At 42.6% G+C, this 16,172-nt stretch overlaps 1 long non-coding RNA gene across 1 annotated transcript; it reads right to left on the reverse strand.

The window, feature by feature from the left end:
* Positions 1-5,798: 5,798 nt before the first annotated feature.
* Positions 5,799-16,172, reverse strand: LOC129646130 (uncharacterized). The gene is made up of 4 exons (XR_008711719.1): positions 15,743-16,172; positions 14,977-15,053; positions 6,198-6,254; positions 5,799-5,958 (listed from the first exon to the last, which is right to left on the reverse strand). It is a non-coding gene; the product is annotated as an uncharacterized LOC129646130 (long non-coding RNA).

Raw genomic sequence — 16,172 nt, forward strand, 5'->3', positions numbered from 1 at the left:
TTGACATGAAGAATGTTGAAAGTGTTTTTCTTAGTATAAAACTTTCTCTTTAGCTTTATTTTTCTAACAACTTTACTCATTTCCTTTCATTCACCATCGTGTTAGTAAGCATTTACTAATGCCTTGATGTTACCATCTCTGTATAAGACAAAACAAAACAAACAAAAACTAGGCTTCTCATTTGCCCTCTTTTCTACACTAAGTTCTCTTATGCCTGGATGTGAAACATTCATGCAAGTTAACATTGGCTTGGCTTGGAAGTTAACCAGACAATCTTTTCTCCTTGATCATTCAGGAACATTTATTCTGAACTTTCCAGTCTGCAGATCCTCTACCTTTCAAAGAACAGCTCTGGGGACTTCCCTGGTGGTCCAGTGATTAAGAATCCACCTCCCAGTGCAGAGGATGCAGTTTTGATCCCTTAGTTAGGGAACTAAGATCCTACATGCTGTGAGGCAACTAAACCTGTGCACCTCAACTAGAGAACCCACGTCTGCAACTAGAGAAGCCCTCGCACTGCAACTACTGAGTCCACGTGCCCAAGCACCACAACAAAGACCAAGCACAGCCAAAAAACAAATAAATAAAAAACCAAAGAGCAGGTCTGCAAAGACAGAATGCAGGCATCCATAGGCAGCACGCGGATTACACTCTCCACAAAGCATTTGTCTAGCTCTTAGCCTTAGACACATCTACTTATTCTTGATATCTTTGATGTATAGATGCTATGAGTGTGCTATGTCAACCTCTTATACCTAGGACACAATGATGTGTGGTATTTTAGTCCTTGCAGGGCCAAAGTGACATGGGAGAGAATTGGGGCTATAGTGGTTTAGTCGCTAAGTCATGTCCAACTCTCATGGCCCCATGGACTATATAGCCCACCAGGCTCCTCAGTCCACAGGATTTCCCAGGCAGGAATACTGGAGTGGGTTGCCATTTCTTTCTCCAGGGGGATCTTCCCGACCTAGGGATCGAACCTGGGTCTCTTGCATTGCAGGCAAATTCTTTACCAACTGAGCCACCAGGAAAGCCCCAAGGGGGGCTATAGGAGATGAGATTTCGTCTCACCTCCGTGTGCTGTGCTGTGGGCTTAGTTGCTCAGTTTTGTCTGACTCTTTGCAACCCCATGGACTGCAGCCCACCAGGCACTTCTATCCTTGGGGATTCTCCAGGCAAGAATGCTGGAGTGGGTTGCCATGCCCTCTTCCAGGGGATATTCCCATCCCAGGGATTGAACCCAGGTTTCTCACATTGCAAGCAGATTCTTTACCAGCTGAGCTACCAGGAAAGCCCATTTCACCTTCAGTTCAGTTCAGTTCAGTTGCTCAGTCGTGTCCAACTCTTTGCGACCCTATGAATCACAGAACGCCAGGCCTCCCTGTCCATCACCAACTCCTGGAGTTCACTCAGACTCATGTCCATCGAGTCAGTGATGCCATCCAGCCATCTCATCCTCTGTTGTCCCCTTCTCCTACTGCCCCCAATTCCTCCCAGCATCAGAGTCTTTTCCAATGAGTCAACTCTTCACATGAGCTGGCCAAAGTACTGGAGTTTCAGCTTTAGCATCATTCCTTCCAAAGAAATCCAAGGGCTGATCTCCTTCAGAATGGACTGGTTGGATCCACTTGCAGTCCAAGGGACTCTCAAGAGTCTTCTCCAACACCACAGTTCAAAAGCATCAATTCTTAAGCACTCAGCTTTCTTCACAGTCCAACTCTCACATCCATACATGACCACTGGAAAAACCATAGCCTTGACTAGATGGACCTTTGTTGGAAAAGTAATGTCTCTGCTTTTCAATATGCTATCTAGCTTGGTCATAACTTTCCTTCCAAGGAGTAAGCGTCTTTTAATTTCATGGCTGCAGTCACCATCTGCAGTGATTTTGGAGCCCAAAAAATAGTCTGACACTGTTTCCACTGTTTCCCCATCTATTTCCCATGAAGTGGTGGACCAGATGCCATGATCTTCGTTTTCTGAATGTTGAACTTTAAGCCAACTTTTTCACTCTCCTCTTTCACTTTCATCAAGAGGCTTTTTAGTTCCTCTTAACTTTCTGCCATAAGGGTGGTGGTATCTGCATATCTGAGGTTATTGATATTTCTCCCGGCAGTGTTAAATAAATCCTGGAAATTGCTATGGGCAATTTGTTATGGGCATAACATGTGGATATGCCTACCATCATGTGTCTTATAACAGGGCCTGAGCAAGTGGTGGCAATTAATACTGTGTATGTCAGTATACACTTAACATCATGTTTCCATAGAAACTTAGTTATATGACTTTACCTCCTGAAATTCACAATATAGCCAAGCACAATTTTAATATGCACTGATATAATTTCTTACTGAGTTTCCTAAAATGTCCAGGCTGAGATGTAGGAAAGGCCAGGGTTGGCTCTTGTTGGCAATGAATAGACAGAAAGAGTTTCCATAAAACAATAAATTGCCATTAGCTTAATTTTTTTAAGGTCACTCAGGAAGACTGTATTTGGCACAACAGTCTTGGCACAGTTATTGTCAGCAAGAAGCTTAATGTGAGGACATGGCGACTGGACCTGCAAATGATTTCCTTGAAGGTAGATTGTGAACAGCTTTTCTTGGAAAGTTTCACTTTCCAGAGCAAAGTTGAAAGCTTCAGCTAATAAAAGCTTAGGATGGAGACTTCCCTGGTGGTCCAGTGGTTAAGAATCCAGCTTGCTCTGCAGGGGACATGGGTTTGATCCCTGGTTGAGGAACTAAGAACCCACCTGCTGTGGAGCCATTAAATTAAGCCCACAGGCCACAACAAAGACCTGATGCAGCCAAATAAATAAATAAAATATTTTTTAAAATAGAAAAGCTTAGGGGTTCATGGCCACTGGAGAATCTGTATCTCAAGCTGCCTGTACATTCATTTTGTAGACTGCAGTAGTGTGAGGGCTTGGCTGGACAAGGTTTCCTATTCATCATGTAATAGAGAGGAACCTTTTATCCCTATGACAAATTAATCACTAAAGAAATGTTTCCATAAGCTTAAATTGTACATAATGGCCCATCTCTGAGGGTCTCTGAGACCCTACCTCCCAGGTAATTAGCTAAAATATCTTTGTTTTGCTCACAGGATCAGGCCCACTCCTGTGACTGGATGACTGGAGGGAGGAAGCAATTAACAGAGGCTGATGGGAACTAGGAAGTATCTGACTTTAATTTCTCCCCTTTTAGTATAAAAGGAGTCTGAATTCTAACCCAGGAAAGATGATTCTCTGGGACATGAGTCTATCATCTTCTCTGTCTTCTGGCTCGCAAAGTCTCCATTCCTGGCCCCAACAAGCTGAATCTCAATTTATTGGCCTGTTGTGCAGGCAGCAGTATGCGCTTGGAGTTGGTAGCAATCACCATCATGCTTACCGCTTACTGAGCATGACTATGTGTGCACAGGTCGAGCGCTAGGACAAGGCCTTTATGTATGTCATTTAACCTGGCCACTGTTGGACAGTTACTAATCAGATGAAAAGCTAAGGCTCAGAGAGCTAAAGTAACCTGCCTGGTAGATGGAGAAGCTAAATTCAAACCACAGATCTGTGCATTTTGCTCCGTGCAGCATCCTACTCTTGGTCATGGACTGGCAATCCTTTCCTCACCCACGCAGTTCATCTGCATACTTACCTGGCCTTTCATCTGATGAGCTGAGTTGGCTCATAAATCTGACAAGTGTGTCCTGTATGCTAGGAATTGTCAGGTGCCCTACACATATGATCGCTTAAACTTCACAGTTCTAAGAAGTAATTACCTTTGAACTTTTTGTTTGAACATTGTCATTTATTTTTTAAGTAGCAAGTCAATATAGAAAAGTGCACACATCTGAAGTACACAGCCCAGTGATTTTCACAAAATGAACACACTTGTGTAATCATGGCTGATCAAGAATCAGAACAATGTGTCTTTCCTCTCTTCCTCCCTCCTGCCAGTCCACTCTCTTTCTGGCTAACACATGCATCTCCGTGCAGCTCAAATGAGGATTTTGGGGTCTGATTCAGAGAGGGTTGCAAATAAGTAAGGAAATGGCACTAAAAAAAAAAAAAGTAGAGGTTTTGTATCTTATAAACTCAGAATGAAATCGGCAAGTTAGGCCTCTCCTGTCACATAGGACTAACTTCAAAGTGAAAGGCACAGATCATAATTTCAAATGAGACTGTTTGGTAAATGTCCTACTACTTTTACTAAAATACCTTGAGTGTCCCATATTTCAAGGCATTTCAGCAGTACTTATTTTATTTACTTTAGTATTTTATTTATTGATTTGGCTCCACCAGGTCTTAGTTGCGACATGCAGGATCTTCTAGTTGCAGCACAGTCTTGGGATCTAGTCCCTCCACCAGGCCCCCTGTATTGGGAATGCAAAGTCTTAGCCACGGGACCACCAGAGAAGACCCACCAATACTTATTTTAAATCCACATTTCTTTTACAGGTATTGAGCATCTGATATGTACCAGATACACAATCAGGCCTGTCCACACTGGCTCCATTCCCATGGATGGTTCCCTTTGGAGCCAGAGGAAAGGCCACCTATAATTGTGGTTCTTTTTTAAATTATTATTTATTTACTTTATTTCTGGTTGTGCTGGGTCTTCATTGTGGTGCACAGGCTTCTCATTTTAGTGACTTCTCTTGTTGCAGAGCACAGGCTGTCCGTGCGTGGTCTTCAGTAGTTGGAGCATTTGGGCTCAGTAGCTGTGGACCACTGACTTAGTTGCTCTGCATCATGTGGCATCTTCCCAGACCGGGGATCAAACCCAAGTCACCTGCATTGGCAGGCAGATGCTTACCCACTGTACCACCAGGGAAGTCCTGCAATGGTGGTTCTGACACCAACTAGATGTCCAAAAGTTCAGTTCAATCCAGTTTGGACACTACCTACTCATGGTTAGGGGCAGACCCCACAGGTTTATGAAGTCATTCCACAAGACCACCCCCATTTCAGATATAAATTGCAAGTCCTGGGGGGCCCACCCCTAATTCTGACAGATCAGCTACAAATTAAGGGTTTCCCCACCTCCTCCTCAGTTTTAGTAATTCACTAGAATTGCAAGGAGATCCAACCAGTCCATCTTAAAGGAAATCAGTCCTGAATATTCATTGGAAGGACTGATGCTGAAGCTGAAGCTCTAATACTTTGGCCATCTGATGCGAAGAACTGACTCATTGGAAAAGACCCTGATGCTGGAAAAAACTGAAGGCAGGAGGAGAAGGGGATGACAGAGGATGAGGTGGTTGGATGGCATCACTGACTCAATGGACATGAGTTTGAGCAAGTTCCGGGAGTTGGTAATGGACAGGGAAGCCTGGCGTTCTGCAGTCCATGGGGTTGCAAAGAGTCGGACACAACTGAGCAACTGAACCGAGCTGAACTGAGAATGACTTACAGAACTCAGGAAAACACTTTACTCACATTTACTGGTTTATTAAAAAGGATACGTCTAAGGGACAGCCAGATGGAAAGTGCAAAGGGCAATGCATGAGGGAATGCATGAGCAGAGCTTCCATGAATGGATTTTGGAGAGACACAGTCACTCTACCACACCTCTTCTATGGTAATTTATTTTTAAACATCACTGCCTTCACAATTATTTGAAAAGGTGTTTAGTTTGGATATCTTGAGGCAGTCCTTGCTTCCTGCCAAGATTCTTGAAATATCTCACAAAAAGTGTCACTTTGTGATGAGAATTTGGGAGTAATTTTCCATCAAAATAGTTGAAGTCTCTGGGCCTTATGATAAAATTGGCTAATACAGCTAGTTATAATACCTTGGGTTTTCCCAGGTGGTGCTAGTGGTAAAGAACTTGCTTACCAATGCAATAGACTGAAGAGACGCAGCTTGGATCCCTGGGGTGGGAAGATTGCCTGGAGGAGGGCATGGCAACCAATTCCAGTATTCTTGCCTGGAGAATCCCATGGACCTGAGAGCCTGGCAGACTATGGTGCGTAGGGTCACAAAGAGTCAAGCACCTTAGCACGCACTCACATAATATACCATGATGTGAAATTCAGAGCCGGTACTAAGTTTCCCATGGGTAAGGTGACTGACTTTGAGCTTGGATGATTGATGGGTTACTTATACCTTAACCTAGCCCCACCTCCTCAACATCTCATTCTTCTCATTAAAAATCAGGATCAGATCATGGACCTGTCCCAGGGAAGACACAATCACTCACCCTTCAGAGAAACAGGAACAATAACCAGGCCCCTGAAACCTGCTGCCTCCTTTGCACCTGCCAAGAGAAATGAAGGCTAACAAAGAAGGACCAGTTTCCTTGAAGCTGCTAAAACTGCATTCATGTCCCTTCTCCATGAAGTCTGGGATGTGGGAAACCGACACCCACCCTGCCATGCCCCAGTCCTGGCTCTCAGGAACAAAGAAAACATTACACCTTGCTTGTGGGTCACCTGTATTTTGAGTCTTTCTCTTTAGAGTCAAGGGGCTTCCCAGGTGGTGCTAGTGGTAAAGAACCTGACTGCCAAAGCAGGAGACATAAGAGATGCGGGTTGGATCCCTGGGTCGGGAAGATGCCCTGGAGGAGGGCAGGGCAACCCACTCCAGTACTCTTGCCTGGAGAATCCCCATTGACAGAGGAGCCTGACGGGCTACAGTCCATGGGGCCACACAGAGTTGTACAGGACTGAAGTGACTTAGCAGCAGCAGCTTTAGAATCAAAAGAATCTGATTCTGGCTCCATAGATGGAACTGGAAGGTTATTCCTTAATGAGATTGATACAAAACAGGATCAGAAAACTGGGTGACTGCTCCTGCAGAAATCTGATTTCTTTAGGATCTTCTGTTTTTGTGAGGATGGAAGATGGGGCTCAGGGAAGACAGAATAATTCTTCCCTAGCACACTCCCTCTTTCTGTAGACTTTAGGGTTTCAGCAACTCTCTCAGAGGCATTTTTGTTGCCTGCTGTCATTTGAACTGTTCCAAGGACACTTTATAGTATCCTTTTTAAAAATAATAATAATTTTATTTATTTATTTTTGGCTTTTTCGTTGCTGTGCAGGCTTTTCTCTAGTTTCAGAGGGCGGGGAGGGGGGGTGGCTACCCATTGTTGCAGTTTGTGGTCTTTTCATTGCAGTGGCTTCTCTTGTTGCAAAACACAGGTTCTAGGGTGGGTGGGCTTCAGTAGCTGCAGCATGTGGGCTCAATAGTTGCAGTTCCTGGGCTTTAGAGGACAGGTTCAATAGCTGTGATGGATGGGCTTAGTTGCTCTGCTGTATGTGAAATCTTTCCAGACCTGGGATCTAATGAACCTGTGTCTCCTGCACTGGCAGGTGGATTCTACCGCTGAGCCACCAGGGAAGCCCCTTGTTACTTCTTTTAATAGAAGACATCATCTATTGGCACACACAAATGATGAGTCTGGAGGTAGCTCCTACCTCCAGGCATGAACTGTTTCAAACAATACAGTCAACATGGTTTCTCTCCAGCTTCTCCAAGGTCATGAGCTACAAGGTGCCATGACCCCAGCCAGCAGTGCCAAGAGAAAGGTAAGCTGCCACTCTTGCTTAGCAACTGTCTTTGGCCTGAATTAGGTCATGGAGTCAGGCCTGACCACTCACTAGGATGAGAAGGATGAGATGTCAGACCTTGTCCCAGCCTGTCCTTACAGTGAAGAATGAAGCTGAGCCGACCTGAGGGCTGGGCAAAAGTGTGGCAAAGGTACGTTCCTGGGGATCTCACCATACACTACCCTAGGTCTTCACCCTTGAGCTCCCTCTGGCCAGGTCAGCAAGAGTTGGTTCTTTTTTATGACTGAGCAGTATTCTAGTTTTAGACTAGTACAAATGAAGCCGCTGTGACAATTATATAAAGGTTTTTGTGAGGACATAACTTTTCATTTCTCTACAATAAATATCCGCTGGTGCAATTGTTGGGTCCTATTGGGCTTCCCAGGTGGCTTAGTGATGATCTGTCTGCCAATGCAGGAGACACAGGTTTGATCCGTGGGTTGGGAAGATCCCCTGGAGAAGGAAATGACTACCCACTCCAATATTCTCACCTGGGAAATCCCACGGACTGAGGAGCCTGAAGGGCTACAGTCCATGGGGTTGCAAAGACTTGGACATGACTTAGCAACTAAACCACCACCACTATGGAAAGTATACGTTTAGTTTTTAAGAAACTGTTGAACAATTTTCAAAATGGTTGTACCATTTTACATTCCCATCAACACTGTATGAGGGACCCACTGTCTCTGGATCTTTACCAGTATTTTGTATAACCACTACTTTTTATTTCAGCTCTTCTGACAGTTATGTAAGAACATCCCAGTATGGTCTTAATTTGCCCAGTGATACTGAATATCTTTTAATGTGCTTATTTTCCTTCCAAATATCGTCTTCAATGAAATGTTTATTAATTTCATTTTGACCATTTCCTAATTGGACAGTATGTTCTTAACTGTGCAGTTGTGAGAGTTCTTTCTGTATTCTAGATATGAGTCCTTTATTGAATATGTAACCTGCAAAATTTTTCTTCCTTTCTGTAGTTTGTCTTTTTATCCTTTTTGAGAAGGTCTTTCACAGAGAGAAAAAAATTTTGTGAAATCTATCACTTTTATTCTCTTATGGATGGTATTTTTGTCATGTCTGAGAACTGTTCACCAAGCCTTAGATTCTGAAGATTTTCTGCTGTTTTTTTCTTCTAAAAGTTTTATAGTTCTACATTGTAAAGTCTATGATTCATCTTGAGTAAACATCAAGTGAAAAAGCCTTAATGTCAGGTAAAAGTTGTGAGCTTATGCCAAGATTTGTTTTTCTTTTTTTTTTTCTTGTTTTCGTTTTATTTGCCTAAGGATGTCTAATTACTCCAGCACCATTTGTTAAAAAGACTCTTTTCTTCCACTGAACTGCTTTCTCACCTTTTTGAAAGAAAACAGTTGGCTGTACTTCTGCAGGCTATCTCTGCTTTCTCTATTCTGTAATCTATTTGTTTGTCTCTTAGCCAATACCACGGTCTCTTTTCTCCCAGTTTCACTGAGAAATAACTGACATACATCATTGTATAAGTTTAAGGTACAGAGCAGATGGTTTGATTTGCATATATTGTGAAATGACCACCACAATAGGTTCAGCTATCACTCATCATCTCATATAGATACAATAAAAAGAGAGGTAAAAAGGGAAAAAAGGTTCTCTTTGAGATGAGAGCTCTTAGGACTCACTTTTAACATCGTTCCTTTATGTATAAAGTGTTAGCTATAGTCATCACACTGTGCATAATATCTCTAGTACTTATTTGTCGTATAGCTGGAGGTTTATACTTTTGACCACCTTCCTCCAATTCCCCCTTCTCACACCTTTTGCCTCTGGTAACCACAAGTCTGGTCTATTTTTCTATGAGTTCTTTTGTTTGCTTATTTTTAAATTCCACGTATCAGTGAGATTATACAGGGTTTGTCTTTCTCTCTCTGACTTGCTTTACTTAGCATAATGCTCTCAAGGTTCATCTGTGTTGTCCCAAGTGGTAGGATTTCTTCATATTTTATGACTGAATAATATTCCGTTGTCTACATACAACACAACTTCTTTATTCATTTATCCATCTATGGATACTTAGATTGTTTTCACGTCTTGGCTACTATAAATAACACTGCTATAAACATGGGGGTGCAGACATATTTTCAAGTTAGTGTTTTTGGTTCCCTTAGATATAGTCTCATGAATGGAATTGCTGGATCATATGGTAATTCTGGGCTTCTATGGTAGCTCTGGGAAAGAATCTGCCTGCCAATGCAGGAGACGTGGGTTTGATCCCTGGGTCAGGAAGACTACCTGGAGAAGGAAATGGTAACCCATTCCAGCATTCTAGCTTGGGAAATCCCATGGACAGAGGAGCCTGGCAGGCTACAGTCAATGGGATCGAAAAGAGTTGGACACAATTTAGTGACTAAACAATGGTAATTCTATTTTTAATTTTTTTGAGGACCTTCCATATTGTTTTCCATAGCAGCTAAGGACCCATTTATAATCCAATCCTTAGTTCACAAAGGTTCTCTTCTCCATCCTCCTTAGCAATTGTTTTCTCTCTTTTTTTTTTTTTTTTTAGGGTTGTTATGATGGCCATTCTAACAGGTATGTTAACTCATTGTGGAGTTGCTTTATTTTTTTTTAGGTATTATGGGTTTTAAATTTACCTATCTATTTATTTGTTGGCTGCACACGGGCTTTCTCTAGCTGCACTGAGCAGGGTAGTTTTCAGTGGTGCCTGATTGTGGTGCGTTGGGTTCGTTGCTCCAAAGCCTGTGGGATCTTCTTTGCATCAGACCACTGCGCCAGGGAAGTCATCACTTTGATTTTAATTTGCATTTCCCTAACAACTAGTGACGCTGAGTATCTTTTCAATAACTGTTGGCCTTTCAGATATTTTCTTTGGAAAAATGTCTATTCAATACCACAGCCCTTGATTACTGTAGCTATATACGGAAGCCTTAGTATCAGGTAGACTGAGTCATCCCATTTTACTTTTCTTTTGCAAAATTGCTATAGATATTCTAGTTCCTATTCCTTTCCATATAAATTTTAAATTAAGATTTTCTATGTCTACAAAAACCCTTGGTAGAATTTTTAAAGGAATTGCATTTAATCTTTATTTATATAGATTAACCTGGGGAGAATCAATATCTTTATTATATTGATTCTTCCAATCCATGAACATACTATGTCTTTTTGTTTTTTTAGATTTTTTTTTTACTTCTTTCATAAACATTTTATAGTTTTCATTATATTGATACAAGCCTTTACATATTTTATTAGATTTATACCTAAGTGTTTGATTTTGGGGGGGGAATTGTAACTGATATATACATATACAAAATATATATATGTTTTTACAACATATAATTTTTATATATTATATATTTTATTAATACTTGGCTGTGTCGAGTCAGTTACTGGACACAGGCTCTTCCTTGCAGCATACAGGCGCTTAGTCATGGCATATGGGACCTAGTTCCCTGACGAGAGGTCAAACCCAGGCCCTCTGAAGTGAGAGCATGCAGTCTTAACCACTGACCACCATGGAAATCCCTAACTGGTATATATTTTTAATTTCAGCTTTTATTGCTCGGATATGGAAGTATGATTGATTTTTGTGTTTTGATTTCTTTTATCCTGTGGCCTTGCTTAACTCATTTATTAGTTCTAGTAGTTTTTCATAGTCCCCTAGGGATGTTCTACATAGACAATCATGTCATCTACAAATGGAGGCAGTTTTCTTTATTGCCTTCCAACCTGTATCCTTTTATTTCCCTTTCTTGCTATATTGTGCTGCTTAAAATTTCTAGCACTGTGTTAAATATATACTTCACTTTTTAAAACCTTTTTTTTTTTTGCTAACAATAATTTTTCTTCTCCTAAGCCATCTTCAGCGTGTTTATTTTTAATCTACCTGTTAAATATTTATTGTGCGCATGCTATGTGCACACCTGTATGCTGTGAGCTAAGGAGATGGAATGAAAAATACCCAGTTCTGTTTCGGAAAAGCTCTCATTCCAGAGAGAGAGAAAGACAAGGAAATACCCAGTAGCCCTCCTGGGAGGGACCAGCATCCAAGAGGGTGAATAAGGCTATAGGTACAGGCACAGCGGTTGTTCAAAGGAGCCCGTGTTTCCTCCACCTCCGCCCCCATGCTAGTCTGGGCAAGGGGGACTGGGGGGCATAGAAACCTGGGGAGAGGCCCCAGTCATTCCCAGCACCCAGCTTGGGAGCAGCTCTTCCTCCCAGCACAGTGGATAATGCAATCCAGAAGATCCGAAACCTCACTTCTTTAAGGTTCCAGCTGTATAAAGAAAATGAAAAGGAGAAAATGCAGTTCTCAAGGGGGATTTTTAAGTCCTCTCTGAGTAGGCAAGAGAGAACCATATAGCGGAGGTTTCGTGTCTAAACTGGGCTGCTGGCAGAAGTGGGGCTGTCGTCGTCCTGTCAAGGTACAGAGTCAAAAATACCCAGATTCGCTCTCCAGTCGACACAGGGAGCAGAGGCCTAGCGGAATGTCCACCTGTGCACAGGTCTGCCCTTTTCCGCCTCCCTGAGCAGAGACATGCTTCCCCTCCCCATCCTGGGCCCTCTCTGCTTGTTCTCCTTGCATCCTCCTTCCTACAGCTTTGTGGTTGGAAGAAAAATAATCATGAGATTGAGATGTCTGGGCTCTCTACTTCTCTGGAGAAATGTGTGCCACGGTTCTAAGGCTCTAAAGCTTAGAGCTTTTCCATCAGTTAAGATCCTTGCCCTGAGAAGTAAGAAAACGCTCATAGCCTTCGAAATTCACTCACATATTCCCGCTTTTGGACGGACACGTTTGAGTGCCCAGCGCTGTAGTTATGTGGTATTTCATGCTTTGACGTATTCAACATACGAAGTGCGTGGCTTCGACTGGAAAGCCTTCATGACAGGGGTCAGTGAGCAAAGACGTTTTCAGGCATATTGAGCTGCTTTTACTCTGCCTTGGTGTGTACTCTCAGTGATTCAATGTTTTCTGTTGTTCTCTGTCTGTTCAGTGATTTCTGTTCAACGTGGTTACTTCTGTTTTCCCTGAGCAATCCCCAAGCTAACTGTAATCCTCCTGAACATGAATAAATCTCTGGGTTTGTGGCTTCTCACTAGCTCCTTCCTTCTGGGGCTCTGTCTCCTGCCCTTCCTTCTGTATTGGTTAGACGTTAGCTGCTTATTCAGTCTTATTTCCCCCCATCATGTCTGCACGTAAAGATCTCAAAACAGAACAGTGAAGGAAAAATAGATGTCTTCGATTACTCTTTTTGGTTTCCATCTCTGAGAAACACAAAGTAATTATATTAAAAGACTCCTTCTTATATTTGTAAGGCATTTACTTTTTTAAATTAATTTCTGTGGCTGTGCTGGATCTTAGTTATGGCATGCAGGATTTAGTTCCCTGACCAGGGATCGAACCCAGGCCCCCTGCATTGGGAGTGCAGAGTCTTAGCCACTGGACTACCTAGGAAGTTCCATGTAAGGCTGGATTTTTGTAATGTGCCCACTGACCTCAGAGAGGGCAAAGAAAGGAAAGTGTGTCTGACCTCTGGGCCTTTCCTTCCCCTCATGTGTATCTGACCAATGCAGCTTTAGGAGCTAGAAGTTCAGAAAGTCAGCAAGCCTTAAGGTGCTAGAGAGTTCAGGGATGGTGCCAGCTTTCAACATTATTGGAATAAGGCCTCAAACTTCAAAGATTTCAACCCAAACCTGAAGGATATGCTACTGGCATATTCCTAGTAACACAGAGGGCAATCTTACTTTGGAGGAGCCTTGAGCCGACGGCTGTGCCATTGTTTACCTGTTACTTCTCAGGCCAAGCCTACCTTCCTCTATTCTGCTCTGTGACGCTAGGACTGGAATCTGTAGACTATATTTCCTGGAAGCCCTTGCCATCTAATTTCTTTTCAGGTTCTGCCAATGAGAAGTGCTGGTGGGAGACTGGAAGTGGTAAAGAAGGCAGCCCCTCTCATCTTCGGCTCCTGTGGCTCTCCTCAAGGGCTCCCCTACAGACTCTCTTAGAGATCTCAACACTAGACATGAAAGTCTCTTAATCCAGCACCAGCCTGTGGTGGCCCATCCATTTTGTCTGAAACACCTCCTGCATTTCAAACAAAAGTTTCTATTTCCTAGATCTTAGCTGATAGGATACATGCTACCAAGATCAGGAGTTATTTTCGACCTCCTGGAACATACTCAACTTTTTAATGCATCTGAGGTACCTGCCCTTCCTGTTCCTCGGTCTCTGCAGGAAGATGTCATGAATGTAATGATCAGGGTGATGTTCTGGGGAACGTCAGGAAGATTCAGCTCTCTGCTGGCACAGTGACGGCGGTGGGAAGGAGAGGTGACATACGCCTGAGGCTACACACCTGAAGATCTACTGCTACCACTCCTCCCTCCTGCCTGGGTCCTGACGATACAGCAGCCCTTTCTAGGATATGCATTTGAGGATGAACTATGCTGAGGCTGCCAAAAAAACAGGATATTTTGGGGGAAAATCTTAAAATCGCTAGATTCAGAGAAAGGAATGATTTTTCTTTTTTCCCATTTTTTGGTAGCACCACGTGACAGAAAATTGTTTTAAAATAAATCTGGATAGACAAATTGTGGCATATTCATTCAATATGTATTGAATGACATAGTAGTTTATGAAGCAAAGAAAAATAGTGAACTATAGCTGCAGAGAACCAGAGATGAACCCCTAGGACATAACACTGAGCAAAACAAACCAGACACAAAAGAATTCACTGTATGAAGCAATTTCTACAACATTCAAGAACAAGGAAAACTATTCCAAGGTGATAGCAGTAAGAATAATGGTTAGCTTTTGAAGAGAGATTAATACGGGTGGAGGCACATAGCAGCGTTCTGGGCTGCTGGAAATTTCTACGTCTTAATTCGGATGGTTGTTACATGGATGTATACTGAGAATTTACATCCAGTAAGAATTTGCTGAGCTGTACACTTATGAGTTGCACATTCTACATGTGTATCTCTCAATAAAAAAGCAATACAAAATTCTCAGTACAGATAAGACATTAAAAGTATTTATAAGATAAACAGATGCATAACTTGAGCTACTGCATGGTAAACAGAAGGGGAAAGGTGGAAGTAGTGACAGATTTCCTCTTCTTGGGCTCCAAAATCACAGCTGACAGTGACTGCAGCTATGAAACCAGAAGACGATTGCTTCTTGGCAGGAAAGCAATGAGAAACCTAGACAGTGTGTTGAAAAGCAGAGCTATTACTCTGCCAACAAAGGTCTGTATAGTCAAGGCTATGGTCTTCCCAGTGGTCACGTACAGTTGTGAGAGCTGGACCATAAAAAAGGCAGAGTGCCGAAGAATTGATGTCTTTGAACTGTGGTGCTAGAGAAGACTTCTGAAAATCCCTTGGATGCAAAGAGATCAAACCAGTCCATCTTAAGGGAGATCAACCCTGAATACTCACTGGAAGGACTGATGCTGAAGCTCCAGTATTTTGGTCATCTGATGTGAAGAGACGACTCATTGGAAAAGTCCCTAATGCTGGGAAAGATTGAGGGCAGGAAGAAAAGAGGGCGTCAGAGGAGGGATGGCTCCACCACATCACCAGTGCAATGAACGTGAACTTGGGCAAACTCTGGGAGATGGTGAGGGACAGGGAGGCCTGGCGTGCTGCAGTCCAACGGGTCACAGGGGACTGAACAACAAGAACAACTTGAGCTTTCCAACCTGGTTTCATTTATTTCATCAATAATATTAGTAGAAGTTTAGGAAATCTTTGATGAACTGTGTATCAAAGTGAAAGTGAAAGAAAGTGAAGCCGCTCAGTTGTGTCCAACTCTTTTGGACCCCATGGACTGTAGCCTACCAGGCTCCTTTCTCCATGGGATTCTTCAGGCAGGAATACTGGAGTGGGTTGCAATTTCCTTCTCCAGGGTATCTTCCCAACCCAGGGATCAAACCTGGGTCTCCTGCATTGCAGGCAGACACTTTAACCTCTGAGCCACCAGGGAAGCCCTGTACCAAAGTGACACATTAAAGTTTAAAAGCTTATCTTCTCAAGAGTAATGTGATTTAATTCTAACACAAAGAAAACACTGTGGGACTTAGTTTATTTACACTACTTCATATATCTGAAAATTTTCAACTCATGTACACACTTGTATATATAAAGATTTATTTGAATCATGTAAGTATTCATCTTTTTTAAAAAGTAATTAGTTAATTTTTACCTTTGGTTGTGCTGGATCTCCATTGCTGTGCATGGGCTTTCTCTGGTTGCAGCAAGCAGGGGATACCCTCCAGTTGTGGTGTGCAGACTTCTCACTGTGGGGGCTTCTCTTGCTGTGGGGTTCAGGTTCTAGGGTACACAGGCTTCAGCAGTTGTGGTTCGAGGGCTTTAGCATGCAGGCTCAGCAGTTATGGCACACAGGTTTGGTTGCCCTGTGCCATGTGGGCTCTTCCCAGACCAGGAATTGAACCTGTGTCCCCCAAATTGCAAGGTGGATTCTTTACCACTGGACCACCAGGGAAACTCTGTCTTTTTTTAAAAAAACTTCTTTCCTGCTCCAGGATTCAGTCTAGGATCAGGTTATATTTAGTGGTCACATCTCTCAAGTTTTCTTATTTAATAAAAATTAAAAAAATTTTTTCTGCCAAGCT

Source organism: Bubalus kerabau, chromosome 3 (genome assembly GCF_029407905.1).
Source record: "Bubalus kerabau isolate K-KA32 ecotype Philippines breed swamp buffalo chromosome 3, PCC_UOA_SB_1v2, whole genome shotgun sequence".
Classification (NCBI taxonomy): Eukaryota; Metazoa; Chordata; class Mammalia; order Artiodactyla; family Bovidae; genus Bubalus; species Bubalus kerabau.